This window comes from Dermacentor variabilis, chromosome 5 (genome assembly GCF_050947875.1).
Source record: "Dermacentor variabilis isolate Ectoservices chromosome 5, ASM5094787v1, whole genome shotgun sequence".
Taxonomy (NCBI): domain Eukaryota; kingdom Metazoa; phylum Arthropoda; class Arachnida; order Ixodida; family Ixodidae; genus Dermacentor; species Dermacentor variabilis.
The window spans coordinates 18413772-18427196 of NC_134572.1; the positions used below are offsets into that span (position 1 = coordinate 18413772).

A 13425-nucleotide genomic window follows, 5' to 3' on the forward strand; every position below is an offset into this window, starting at 1 on the left:
AACGCGTTCCTTCTGTGCTCTTCCTAGTAATATTGCCAACTCTATTTGCATAAACACGAGACAGGGGAAGGAGTGCGGACACCATCTACCATCGTGTTATGCATGCCGTGCCAGATTCCACGGAGACCGTCCAATCTTTTACAATTCAAGCAGAATTTCGCTATGACTGCTGAGCTCCCAGACGGCGTGTTCCACACAAATTTCAGTCTGCAATCTCGTAATGAACTCCCTGATTGTTCATAGTGAACTCTCCTCGCTGCCAACCTACCTATGCACTGAGAGGAAGTGCAATTGACTGCCAAGCACAGCAGTCTTTGGTAGTTCGAAGCCGCTCGTTGTTTTGTGTTTTTGTGGCACACCTGCGCTTGTGAAAGGAGATCCAGCTTCTCTTGATTCTCGCCGGAAATGAATGCGGGACAGTCACTGCCCGTATACAGAGTCCAGTCTTTTTCGCAAAGGGTGGGACCGTCGGCAACCCTATATTTCCTAGCAACACCATTCTTCGCTTCATCACGTGTCAACTGTAACGGCGACACGCTCCGTATCGTGTCCACTTTCCTGGCGCACTGTCCAGTGCATCGCGTTGCTGCAGCACAGCAGCTCGCGCCATGAAGTGCGCTCCGTGAAGGTTCTGTTTCGTGGAAAATAGTCGCGTTTTGAGAAAGCCTCGCCTAGCCCTAAAATGTTTGACAGTGCGCACAATCTCGTGCCTCGACCGTGGAATATCTGGAACGTTGCCTCCGCGATCGGGCAACGCGCTCGCGCCGCCTGCACGAACGAGTGATTTCTCCGGCTTTTATAGCACAACCTTGAGCACAGCTATTGTGGGCGGGTGGGTGATTTTACGAGTTAAAGAGTTCCAAAACTTTAGTGCCGCTTAAAAATTTAAACGCGGTTCGCACAACAGCAGGTTTCCAAGCTGCCTGTTCGGGTCTAGTCCGCCGGTGTTCTCTGCAGGCCACTGCCTTCTTGATGACGTCATCCGAGCTTATTTACTGGTATCTTGGCGCGGTTTCAAGTGGCATTCAATTTTGTCGCGCCTCTTGACGTTGAACTTATTGGCGGTCGGAAATCCCACTCGCTCAAGGACTATTGTTTAAAAGCGCGTAGGAGATGTTGAAACACGAGCCGCGCTGCGTATACGATTTTAATGCGTTTTTCGTTCAACCTTACTTCAGTTGAACATTGGGCAAGATTTGGGCACGTTGTTGGTAGCTTCGGTAAATTAATGCCTACCGGTTTGGATTACTCTCTTCTGAAGCTAATCAACGATAACTTATCTAGTCGACTGATAGGTATAATTGACGGTAACGTACAACTTCAGCGTAGTTTCTGTGGTTTATCCGATGTTCTTTAGCTGTTTGTGTTCTCTATAGATCAATAGATGCCGGTTTAGTAGTTTTATTGGTAGAGTGCGAAATTCATTGTTTGTAAGCTGAAATAAAGTGAACAATTACGAAGTTTCACGCTGGAGCTACAAGATGATTTCGAAGCAGATTTTTCAAGAGTTTGTTCGAAGGCACGCTGTGGCGCAGGAATTGTAGGGTCAGGTCAGCTTTGCAAGGTCAGGTCAGCTTGCGCCATCTTTCTTGAAATTTGTGCGACTACACTCAGTACTGGCCTTGTATGTGCGGTCGACGCAGACTTAAACGCCAACAAGTCAAGCTGAACCGTTCCCCGTGTTCGCCAGTTAGAGGAGGGGGAGGGGGTATGGTCTGAGCCCCCGTTGTGGCACTACCGCGTGATGGGACACCGGGCGCTATACACAGCGTTGCCACTCCCAAATAACGACGCGTTTCAGGAGACGCTCTCTCTCTGTCTCTCTCTCTCTTCCTGTCGTACTTCAATTTATGCGGATAGTTCCTGATCTCGAGGGTCGCGCGTGGCTGGCTGGCTGGCTGGCTGGCTGGCTGGCTGGTGACGTGGCCTGGTCGTGTGACGCCTTTGCCCCGTGCGCCGCCGGGCAAACCACTAGGGGCACCTTGACCTCTGCACGGTTGATTTCGATATCGCACGCGACATCGCGTCTCCCGCTGTTGCCGTCGTCGCCACGCTCGTAGTGCGCGCGCGTCGCTCGCATTCGTTCGCCGCCGCAATGTGCCAGCGCGGCCCCGAGCTTCCTGGCCGAGCCGCGTGACTCTGAGTGAGGTCGGCCGATAAAGCACGTGCCTTGGATCCGAGCTCGCTCTCCGCGCTCCTTCTTATGCTGGTCTCGTGCGCCAATGTGTCGCCTTTTGTTCTTTGTCGCCGATGAGACCGTCCGCGGTTCTACGTTCGTTTTTTCATCGCGTTTTCTTTTTTCAGCACCTTTCCGCGGTATTCTATGTCTATTTTATTAAAAATAAATATCTACGAGAAGATATCGGAAGAGACACTGCTGGATGAAACGTACATTTCCGCGCGCAGGACGTTTAAGACTCTGCTATTATTAGTAATTAAGCTGGAAAGGGGAAAAAGATGTCATCCACTCGGCCGTAGCACGAAGCTGCCTCGAATGCTTCGCAGATCAAAAATGTTTCTTAGTCCGGCGATCGAACCCGGGACCAGTGCTTTTCTGTGTCTGCCGCCCTAGCTGGTTGTTTTCGAAAGTGCGAGTGCCCCAGAAAGGCGTGGGTCCCGGGTACGATCCCCGGACGAAGCCGACATTCTTTTATTTTTTCAATTTTTCATTTCACGAATCTTCCTCCATATTTCAAATTTGTACAGAAAATTTGCCGTGCAGCACACGCTGTCGATGGCACGAGGCAACGCAAGCACGCCGTGCCATGACCTCCGAGATCTGTCCGAGATCTGCTACCGAACGGAGTGGAAAGCACGGTATATAGTGACAAGGGCTGACAGGACGTCTTCGAAATGAGATCCGCGACCACGTAATGTGTTGTTTGTCTGATGCAGTGGTCTGATTTTATAAATGCAGTCCTGGTTCATCTGTTGGTAGTTCGCGCTGTAGGGCACTTGTTACTTCGCGTGTTTTGTTGCGATGCCTCGATGGTGATCTGCTAGCAGATTTTGTTTGACCGGTTCTTATTGCTCGAACTTGAGACCTCGATGGCCTTGTTGCCGATCTCGTCCGTTTTCTTCGTGTGGCTGAACCATAGCCCTGTATACTGAGTTTCTTGCTGCGCTGCTGGTCGTGACATCGACCGTCCCTCGGTTATGACGTCCCCAGCTCTGTACAGTCCAGTAACTCCACGAATTCGATCAATTTTCTTGCGTAAACGTTTATAATATGCCATCCTATTGGCGGATGGTGGTGCACCAGTATGTTCCTAGGTTGAAGCTTCTCAGCCAGGCTTTGTTATGTCGGATCTTCGATTGGCAGTCGATAGCCTGTGATGCGACCCACTAAAAGTTTCGATGGCCGACCGCAGAGCATGCTGCAGCAGTGAAACCATGGCGAAACCATGATTCCAAGAGAGAAAGAGTGAAAGATAGGCGAGTTAGGGCATACACCTTTTGGTTAGGCGCGACCTGTTGAAAGTGTGTTAGAAACACTAAATCTTAATAGCTGGGGGCAAGCGCGCATACTTGATCCTTAGCCGCCGTCTGCCCTGAGAAGATTAAACACTGGCCTTGGAAACTACACTTTTCACCACGTCCCATAGCGACAAGTGGAAGAATTTTTCTTTCAAGAGTGCAAGGGAGAGCAGGGAATTTTCTTTCACTGCTGTTGCCTGCTGCAGTGCGCCAAGTCTCTGGACGTGACGTCGGCACATATTTCCTGCGACCGTGAGAGCACAGTCACTGTGCAGGACGGAGCCGTGCCAACTGGCCGTGCGCCCGTTATAGACCGCGAGACGCGTACTGTACTCCGGCTTCTCGGTGAGGAGCTAGCGATGGGTGCGGCTGATGGCTTCAAGCGATAGTGTACGCCCGCATCCTGCAGTGGTGTGGGCGCGCGTTCGCGGTTGGGAGGGGATGTACGACCGTTTAATCCAGTTTTAAATTAGACTGGCGCGATTCGAAGACGGCACTGCTTCTGCTGAGCGCTTGCCTCGTGTGACGTAAGGCTCTGCATTGTGGCGAAGTGCGGTACGCTCCCTTTGTATGCGCTTACACATTTTACCGAACTGGACGACCCGCATTCCAAGTTTGCATCGACGTATGAACGTATAGTGTAAACACGGTGTTACCTGTATATTCGTTTGATGTACAGATTAGTAAGACCAGGTTTAGCAGCTTTAAACTTTGGAAGCGGGCTTTAGTATGCTTGGAAGTGAAAGAAAAATATTTCCGTTTTAGGTGATATAAAGAGGAAACTGACCATAATTTCGAATGTTGACCGTATCTAGGATGGCCAGGATTAACGAGCTGCGCTCACCTGTTTTATTGAATATTAATCAACTACTTGATATTCAATTGGCCCTGCACACGTACGGGGTGACGTAATTTTCAAAATTCGGCGATCACAGATATCATAATTGTTGTCTCTGAGCTGGATTATTCGAAGAGGCGGACTTACTAGCACGAGAAATCCAGGCTTATTCAAACAATTAACAAAATTCAAGAATTAACTTCTTAATTACTTTATGCACTTAGTGCTATTTACGAATTGTAGCCGGTGAGCTTGCAAGACATATCCACTTGAAATCAATGTTGGAACCGCTTTCACATAGTCGAAATAACAGAGGTCTAGAATATGAGGAAGGCACTTATGCGCTATTTCTACAGTTCTACAGCCCTAGTTCTGCAGCAGCAACACTAAGGGACCCATCATCGTCACGATCATGCCGCACCGTGCGACATTTGCACGCTTCTCTGCATGCACACCAAAAGGCTGCGGCAACACTGACAATGTGCGTAGCAGCAAAGCTTGCTTACCAGGCATGCTGTTAGTGGAGCGTTGCAAGTTGCACCACTTTCACGAAACAAGGACGCGCCGTTTAAAGACGGCTGTCGTCACACACCCAGTGTAGTCACACACCCAGTGTAAGTACCTCCAATAGCGCGATACCTTCCGAGCAAGAAATCCTCGAAAAAAGAATAATTTGCCACCACTGCATCCGCCCTCGATCCGAAAGGTGTCATTGGTATTTCTCCGCATAACCACCACATTATTGACCTAAATCTCAGGTTATGTGGCGAAGGCACTAGGAAATTCTGTGCGCCGAAAACTTCTGCGTAATAGAATGTCCCTCGGACGGACACTGCTCGTGCTGGCGCTTGCGTTTATTAGCCAGATACCGCGTACGAGTTGGTCAAATGATGGAGATTTTTCTTTTTTTCATTTCAGTTATCGCGCAAGATGTTTAATTTCTCATCCGCTTAAACAAAGCTTTTGAGCCCTGTGCACCGTGTCGTTACGCCGATGTTGCAAAGGAGGTTAAGTGCACGGTATACTGTGCACGGTATACTGTTGGTCGCCTCTTCCTGCAGGCCGTTTTCTTGTCATATCGAATATGGCGAGCTGTTATGCGGACGCTCTTTTCACTGGTGCGCAAAGCGGGGACAACGCACCCGCGTAACGTCAGGCGCGCCTGCGAGGCTGTCGCAAAATGCAAAGCTGCAGGCGCCTGGACGGCGTTGCCAGAAGTCGTAGCGCCTCTTTGGCCCAGCTTAAATCGTCCGTGTACTACGGGCGATCGCGGCCGCACTTCTCCATGCGACCGCACCGCGCGCGCTGACGTTGCCCCGCGTGTCGCTCCCAGCTCGAGCAAGTCTGTACCCGTGGCGCGCTTTTTAGTGAAGCCGCGTACGCGCGCTGTTGCGCAAACTGTTTTGCCGGAATCGAGGAAGTGCACGCGGCGTGGTCATCGATACGTTGAGGCAATACCTGCACGTCCCCTTGCTTTAGATGCCTGCGTTGTCCACGTAACGCAGACGCAGGCTGCATGTTGCGCGGCAACACTTGCTCGGCAGGAAAAACGCACTCTCGTGCGCCGCATGGCCGGCTTTTTTGCTTTCCTGGGTTCTATGTTACTCGATCCACTTTGTTTTGGAAATCTCCCACTTTCGCCCGCGGTCTCAAGCTTGGCGGCAAGTTGAAGGCGCGCGTGTACTCGTGACCGAATAATGTTTCCTTTCTTTTTTTTTTTGTCGTTGTCGCATTATTATTATTCAAATGCGCATGTGGCGTCGCGCGTCCGACTCTGGCTATAGAGTGGTGGTGCCGCGGTGTTTGGAAATTCTTGTAACGTGCATACTTTCCTTTTGTCTTGCCTTTGGACTTTTGCTGGCATCTCACCTCGATGGTCACGAGCGTGGGCTGACCGTCTCTCCTTATCTGTGTCGCAAGTGTGCTCTGGTACGCACTAAGGCGCAGTCTGGCCGCGATCGTGCTAAGTGACGCCGGTCGATAGGACTCGCCTCATATCTGTTTGCGATTGAAGCGCATCTGAGAAGAGAATAGGAAAAGTTCCTATGCGACTTGTAGTATATAGCAATGTTCTGCAGGGTTGGTAACATTGCATGTCGTCCTAATCTGCTGGAATGCGAATTGCACATCACCAGCTAATTGCACGTTCCCGTTTTTTTAAATTTCTTGGAATATCGGTTTCATTGGACAGTGATTCGTGCTAAATATTGCCCTGCAGATTCCCGTTTCTTCACTTAAGCGTTGTGCATGGTATTACCTCTCACAAATACCCCCAAAGCGCCGTGCGCCAAAGTATAGTGCTTAGCAAGTTACGTGCACTTCTTCCACTTCTGCTGTTCGTCGCCGCGTTTCGAAGTTCTTAAGACGCAAAAGCGGTGGTTTATGCCTGCCAATCGTGGCGCCGGCGCGCATGAACAGTGTATGAACGAATTCGGGCTACGTCATCGGAACCGAGATAGGGTAGTTGGATCATGAATTATAACGTAGAAAATATAAACGCGCATAATGCTACATGCACACTGCGTGTAGCAATATAAACATACCAATATGAAAACGGCCTGCACCCAACTCACTTTTCCTGTGCTATCGCCCGCAGCTTCGCTGCCTTTGTCAAGCTGCGGTTTTGCAGGCGACCGGCCAGACTAAACGACGATTACCAAGAAAGTATTTCGGTGATATATCGACATGGAGTTCGAAAACATCGGCACGCTTGGCATGCGCGGCGAGCGATCTAGAGAGAGAGAGAGAGAGAGAACGTGACCGTAACCTTTTCTGGGCCGACGACTGGCTTCGCGCAGAAAGTTTTCGACCGTGTCTCCTTCCTTTAGCGTTCAAGGGCCACCCGCCGCGGGGACGAGAAGGCCAACTGCCGGGAGAGAGGGGGACAAAAAAAAAATGACTGTGCTTTCGCGACTGCGGTGAGCTTGAGCGGCAAAATGGGCGGAGGACGTTCGAATGGAAAAGCGATATTATACGCCGTGTAAATCGCGGTCACCGATTTAGAATTACCCGCGCACACCTGCGGAAGCGGCGCGGTCGCCGCTCTTCCTCTTGGCTCTGCATTTGCCGCCCTTGTGTTGCTGCCGGTGAGATGTGTGACGGCCTCTTCCTTGGTGCGCGTGCTTGCTTCCCTCTTGGAAAACAAGTCGCCTTCTGCGGCTCGGTTGTTCCCTCCTGGTCGTAGTCCATGCGAGTCCCCGCGGCGCAGTGCGGCGTCATAAAGGTGTCCCGCTTCCAAGGCGGACGTCCTGGATAACGGTGCTGTGTGTTCAGAGAAGTTGATCGACGCAACTCCGTCTTTTTCCTAACATTCAATTTCCAGAGATTGTTTTGAATACGAATGCGTAATTGTTTGGACATACTTCAGTGGAACTTCTGAATTGACACTCTCAAACAGCGCCTGCCAGGGTGACATCCTTCTGTCCAGAGGGTATAGGTCGCAAGAGGTGGGCGTGTGCTTTGACTCACCGGGCTACATAGGCGGCCTTCTATAGCTATGTAACTAAGTACCAGCTGGCTGTGTGCGTTAGGCAGACTTGAAATGTGTCAAGCCCTGCTCCAAAGAAGTCGCATCACTTGACACCTGTAGACTTGTAGCTGATGACATTGCAAGCACAGGACATCCAGCTGGATAACCCCGTGACTTAGGCGTGCTCAAATAATCGTTGCCAGTGGATCGGGGTACGTTATCTACTCCGACGGAGCCAGCTCTTTTGTTCCAACGCAATTATGTTGTAGTTATGGCGAGAAGCGTTGGGCAAGCATAATTCCCAGGCACAACGGTCTGGTTCCGACGTGCCAGAGGAAGAAGACCACGCGTCTTGGAACAGACACGGGCTCAAGGAGAAGACTCCAGTGGTTGGTTGTAGACTTGCGACTTCAAGGCGTACCGAGAGTGCGCAGGCTTGAATGAAACAAAGAATTACAGGAACCACGCTATTTCGGTGCTTTCCTTTTGCGGCGCTCAGTTTATTTTTGTGGCGCGTACTCGCTGAGGCACCTTTTTTCCGCAAATCATGTAGTCTCGAATAACTTATTATTGGTTGGTTTCATATTACTATTACCTCTCTCTGTGGGGTAGGGGAGTTGGTTTTACGATGTTGAACAGTCATCGCGAAGACAAGACAAAGGAGAACAAAACAAATAAAATGCTGGCCGTCTTTGCTTTTCGCGCATTTCGCTTCACGCTTTGGTTACGCCCTCGTGCGTTTACGACATCTTGCGATCATTTCCCTATTTGGGCTGCCGCACACACAAGCTGAAGGTAAAACTCGTATGCGGGCGGGCAAGCCTGACTGCTATATATCTTTAACGTTCTGGCACGAACGATACTGGTATCGTTGTCTTAGTTGGCACATAGATATGACTGAGACGATGATACATATCTAGCGCGGTGCATATCACGTACATTACTCGTTTATAAGCAAAAAAAGACGTGCTCGCAGCACAAAACGGGGGCAGTATTAAACGCTGATGACGTGAAATAATGAAATTTCGGATCACTGGTAGTTTGATCTGCGTGATCTACGATGGCTCCGCATGCCTGTGGCAGATCTGATTTTGAGTATACGAGTTTGCGATGTGCATTCCCGGCCTCGGAGAGCGCATGCCGACGTTGAACGGGTGCAAATAAAATTGGACCGAAACTATTGGAGGATGATTGTCAGTCAAGCGATATCTTCTCGGTATATACCTGCTCAAATGTACGGTTGGGGGCACCCTTGTTTGGTGAGCTCTGTCGGTTAATGCTACGGGACTTGTGGTGTTGTGAAGTTGCACTGCATGGAGGAAGGAAAGTGCCTCCAGGATTGGCCCGTTTTGTAAACCAAAGCTTTACGAGAACGCATACCGTGCACTGGCATCAGAATCTGCGAAGCTTGCTTGGCTGAACAACCGTCTATGCATAGTGGCGGAAAGAGCCAAAGAAAGCTTTGCATTTAGACTCCCGTTTACTTGTTTAGGTGTGCGTTAAACAACCGCAGGTGATCACTATAATTCGGAGTGCTCTCTTCTACTGCGCACCTCAGTCTACCTTGCATCATCATTTATGACGTGGTGTGTCAGCGTCCCTTGTCCTATTAGCAACCGTTATGTGGCCGAGTGGAACATGGGGGAACAATTTACGCTGACGCTTGGCTGTTTTGGGGTGCTGGTGGACACATTCTCCTGGAGACAAGTGGGAGGAGGAGGGGAGGTCACGCGGTTTCTCACTCCCTTTCCTTCGCCTATGGCAGCGCCTTGGGCGCACTCGCCTGGCAGACCGCGCAAGGTGTGGCGTAACGGCGTGTTGTTGTTGCTGCCGTTTCTCCTCGGGCGCACGGCGAGCCTCCTTGCCGCGCGAGAAGACTTCACTCGGCGGCCATCGCGTCGGCGGTACACAACGTCACCGAGCACCGCCCTGTGTTCCATTTCACTATAGTGGTCGCAGCTCTGCGTCGTCGTCTGCTCGGCCCGCCACGTGCGGCAGTGGGTCAACGAGGACCTGTTGCCTCTGCCAGCTTAATTTCTGCTTTAATTCGTTTATTATTTTTTCTCGTGCTTTCGAGGCGTCTCGGCAGTGTCACTTTGCCGGCCGTACGCCCGGCCGCTTCTGTAAGCGAAAGTTGTGCTCGCTGCCTCGCACGGCGGCGCTCATTTTGGCAGCGTCGGTGAGGAGGAGGTTCCGTTGACTGGCCGCCTCGGGACCGGAGTACCGCGGGAGAAGCCACTCGGCCGAGCGTCGCGCCTCCTCCCATCTTCTGGTAAGCGTCCAACTGGGTCTGTTTGCTTCTTCCGCCAACGCCGGTCAGACGGCGACGCGACTGTGGACGTCGGCGACCCCGTCTCGGCCTGTCTGAGGCCGAGCGGGCTCCCAACTCAATTATGTGCGCTGCGCGCGGTTATATTTCGAACTCTTTCAGAGTTTGTTCTTTTTTGGTGTTTGCTTTCGGTGTCGACGTTTAGTAGCGTTCTCGACGTCTCTCTCTACTATCCCTTCTATCGCGCAATGCTCGTGGATTGAATGCAGGGGTCGAATGTCGGGGAGTATAGCGTTGCGCTTGGTTGAGTGCCAGGTTCTTGGAAAGTAAAGATGAGTACGCTGACGCGGGCTGTCGGTGTTTGCCCTGCTGTTTTTTTTTTCTTTTCTGGTTGGCGCAGCCATGAGAGAACGTTACGTCGCCTTAGTATACCGTGCCTTGGACGTGACGTCATAGGAGACACTTAAATTTGGTCACGCTAGTGGGCGCATAGTCGTATTGCGCGAAACACTTCTGTGTATTTAAGGACCCCCGCGTGCTGAGCCAAGCGTTCTTCCCCCGATCATATGCTTCGTGTGTTAAAGGCACTGACAACCGATTGTTAGGGACCCCCTTTTTTATTTATTTTTTATGGCGCAACGAAAAGCGCACCCTCGGTATATTGTTTTCAACTGCAGCGGTTACTTACAGAAGCGTGTGGATATATTGTAAGGATAATTTTTCAATCTGAGCAGCTTATAAAAGAATCCCTTCTCCAGCAACGCCTAAAAGTGTGTGCAATGTCGATAGCCCGCCTCGCTAATTTCGAAAGCCGCCCATCGTTCTGCTTTCACAGGAGGGAGTGCAACTGTGGTTAATTACCTATATTTTGACATTTCCTACCACTTTTAAAAATACGAAAGCTGGTGCAATAAGTTTGCGTTGTTCAGGGTGTCTACCAACCGGGAAAACCGGGAATTCTCGGGGATTTTGAGTAGTCTGGAAAAAGTCAGGGAAAACTCAGGGAATTTGGGCCTCTATCAGGGGAAATTAGCGGCAATTTTATTAGAAGGGTCGAAAGTCGCGGTAATGCTGGCTCGAGCAACAGACAGGAATCGCAATGAATCGTCTTTGACGCCCTGTCGTCGGCTGGATGAGTTGCCAGTGTGCAGTCAACGACCGACTTTCCGGATTCCCGATAATTTGGACGGCTTCGCGGCACCGCCACGTACCTCATAGAGTCAACGTATCAGAACGTGTGAAATTTCGGACGCAAGAACCCTTCGCCGTCCGATTTTCCGGACGTTTTGCCGTGACCGCAGGTCCGAAACGGCAATAATCAAAGGCACCACCACTGCCGTTTTGATTACTTCGCCACCTCGAACCGGCAATCTCGCACGCAGATCCGCTGGCAGCCGTTGCCACCACTGCGGCAACGCTAGGCCTAGCTGCTTCGACGTTCGCTATGAAGCTTCTTGCCGTTGGGTGCCGAGTTTTTTATTGAAAGAATTAGCTGCTGTCAGCAATGGCGCGGACTCCGCTTTTGTGGTCCTTGCGATTGGCTTAGAAGCTTAGAAAACACGGTGCGTTGCATAATACCGGTTCCCGAAAGTCAGCTTCGCCTCTGTACAAAAATGTTACATGGTGAAGCATACGCAAAAGTATTGCAGTGAAGCATAACAAGCGTGAGAAGGTGCTATTGTCACGGAAAACAGTATGTATTCCTTAATTATACACACGTGAACCCGGTATTTCCTGTCACAGTACGAGCACCGATATGCCTAATATGTGTACCGACAGACCTTCAGAACGTTTTCTAACGTGCCTGTGGCGGTTTGAGCCCCTATAGGCAGTAAATGACACGATTTTTTTTTTTTCCAACTGGCCGATTTTTCGACCGTTTTCGCGAACCCTAGGGAGTTCTAAAAATCGGCCGTGGACTGTGCAACTGACGAAGATGCTTCAAATGGTCCTTGGGGCGAACGAGTAGCAGAAGGAGGACAAGACCAGAAATGATGTACGCATTGAGGAATAAGCTTGCTGCCGCCGTTTTGAAGGAGCTTGAGCTCAAAAAACAAAGTTTTGGCTGATGCCGAGATGCAGGTGTCCCGAATCCAAACCAAAATGAACTCTTTAACGCAGTGAAACACAACACTCGGGCGTCGTGCGTGGGCTGAGAGTATGTCAGGACAGTTGAGGTTGACTTACGAGCGTTTGAGAGAGAATCTCAATTGTGACAGAGTTCAGGCCTCATACCACTGAGCTTGCTATCAGTTGATAGAAATCGCTCATATTCGAATATATTTGCTTCTATGTGCATCTCCTTTTTATTCGTATTTGTGAATGTCCGACTTATTTGCAATTTTTTTCGAAGACACTTTATTTGCTGTGCATTTTACTAACCCTTGCCTTCTATTCTCTTTTTGAATAACATAAACACTACGCCTTAGTATTCAAATTGGATTAAGTCTCTTTTTAATTTTTTTCATGTGCCTACTCGAGAGTGACAGCATCAGGCGATATGGTTTCAGCCAGTCTTGACATAAAACATAGTTCTGCATCACTCAGAGAAATGGGCAAAGGCACTCAGGGAAAACCTGGAAAAGTCAGGGAATTTGGAAATGTCAACTTGGTAGACACCCTGGTTGTTGTACGGACGTTTTCTTATATGTATACCGCGTCCCCCCCCCCCCCCCCAAGTACACGCCTATACGCGTCACGGCTGCAGGCGGGCCCGCGGCATCGTTATTCTGTCGATAGACGAGCCAAAGCAACTCATCGAAGGCGAATGCAGTACTGCCTTTCTGCTCACTACAGACGAAAGCTTATCTGAACATTAAGGATGAAAAAAACTTGTAATAGAAAAAAGTGTGCTGCATTTCAGTACTAATAAAAAGACCAGGAATCGCGTACACTAGTTGCCGTACGTGATAGGTCACTTATGCATATTCGTTTTCACCGTGCGCGCCGCCAAAGTGATTTATCGCGACTTTTAGTGAACATTTAAAAATATAAATCCACGTTTAATGTGAAAAACGGGGCTCGTTTTAGCCAATACGATAGGCAGTCTTTCCATCAGCGGTGTCATCTCGATTCATGTTCTGAGTGGTTGTCTGTCCCTTTAAAGCGCATATTCCTTCCTTCTCGTCCTTCTTTATAAGGTTAATATTTTAAGCAATCGCGTGTTTCCATTTGAACTTGTCTTTTGCAAAGTAGTTGTCTATGGCTACAGGCACCTCACTTTCACTTAGTTGCGCTGCCTAAACACGTCCCACTAAAGTTATAGTTTACAGTAAGCTTTCTTTGTTTGCATTTATTCATCGGTTTATCCTGCATGTCCACAAACAGCCGGAAATCTGCAGTAGTGCACAGGGTGCTTGTAACAAACACAAC

At 49.9% G+C, this 13425-nt stretch overlaps 1 protein-coding gene across 9 annotated transcripts in view; it reads left to right on the forward strand.

The window, feature by feature from the left end:
• Positions 1-13425, forward strand: part of LOC142582328 (zinc transporter ZIP10-like) — a 113672-nt gene that overhangs the window by 44360 nt on the left and 55887 nt on the right. The window contains exon 1 of one of the 9 annotated variants that reach the window (XM_075691906.1): positions 9688-10056. The exons of the other annotated variants lie outside the window; for them this stretch is intronic. The gene's annotated coding sequence lies outside the window, so the exon portion shown is untranslated. Of the gene's footprint in view, positions 1-9687; positions 10057-13425 lie in introns of those variants that run through there. 9 annotated transcript variants of the gene reach the window in all.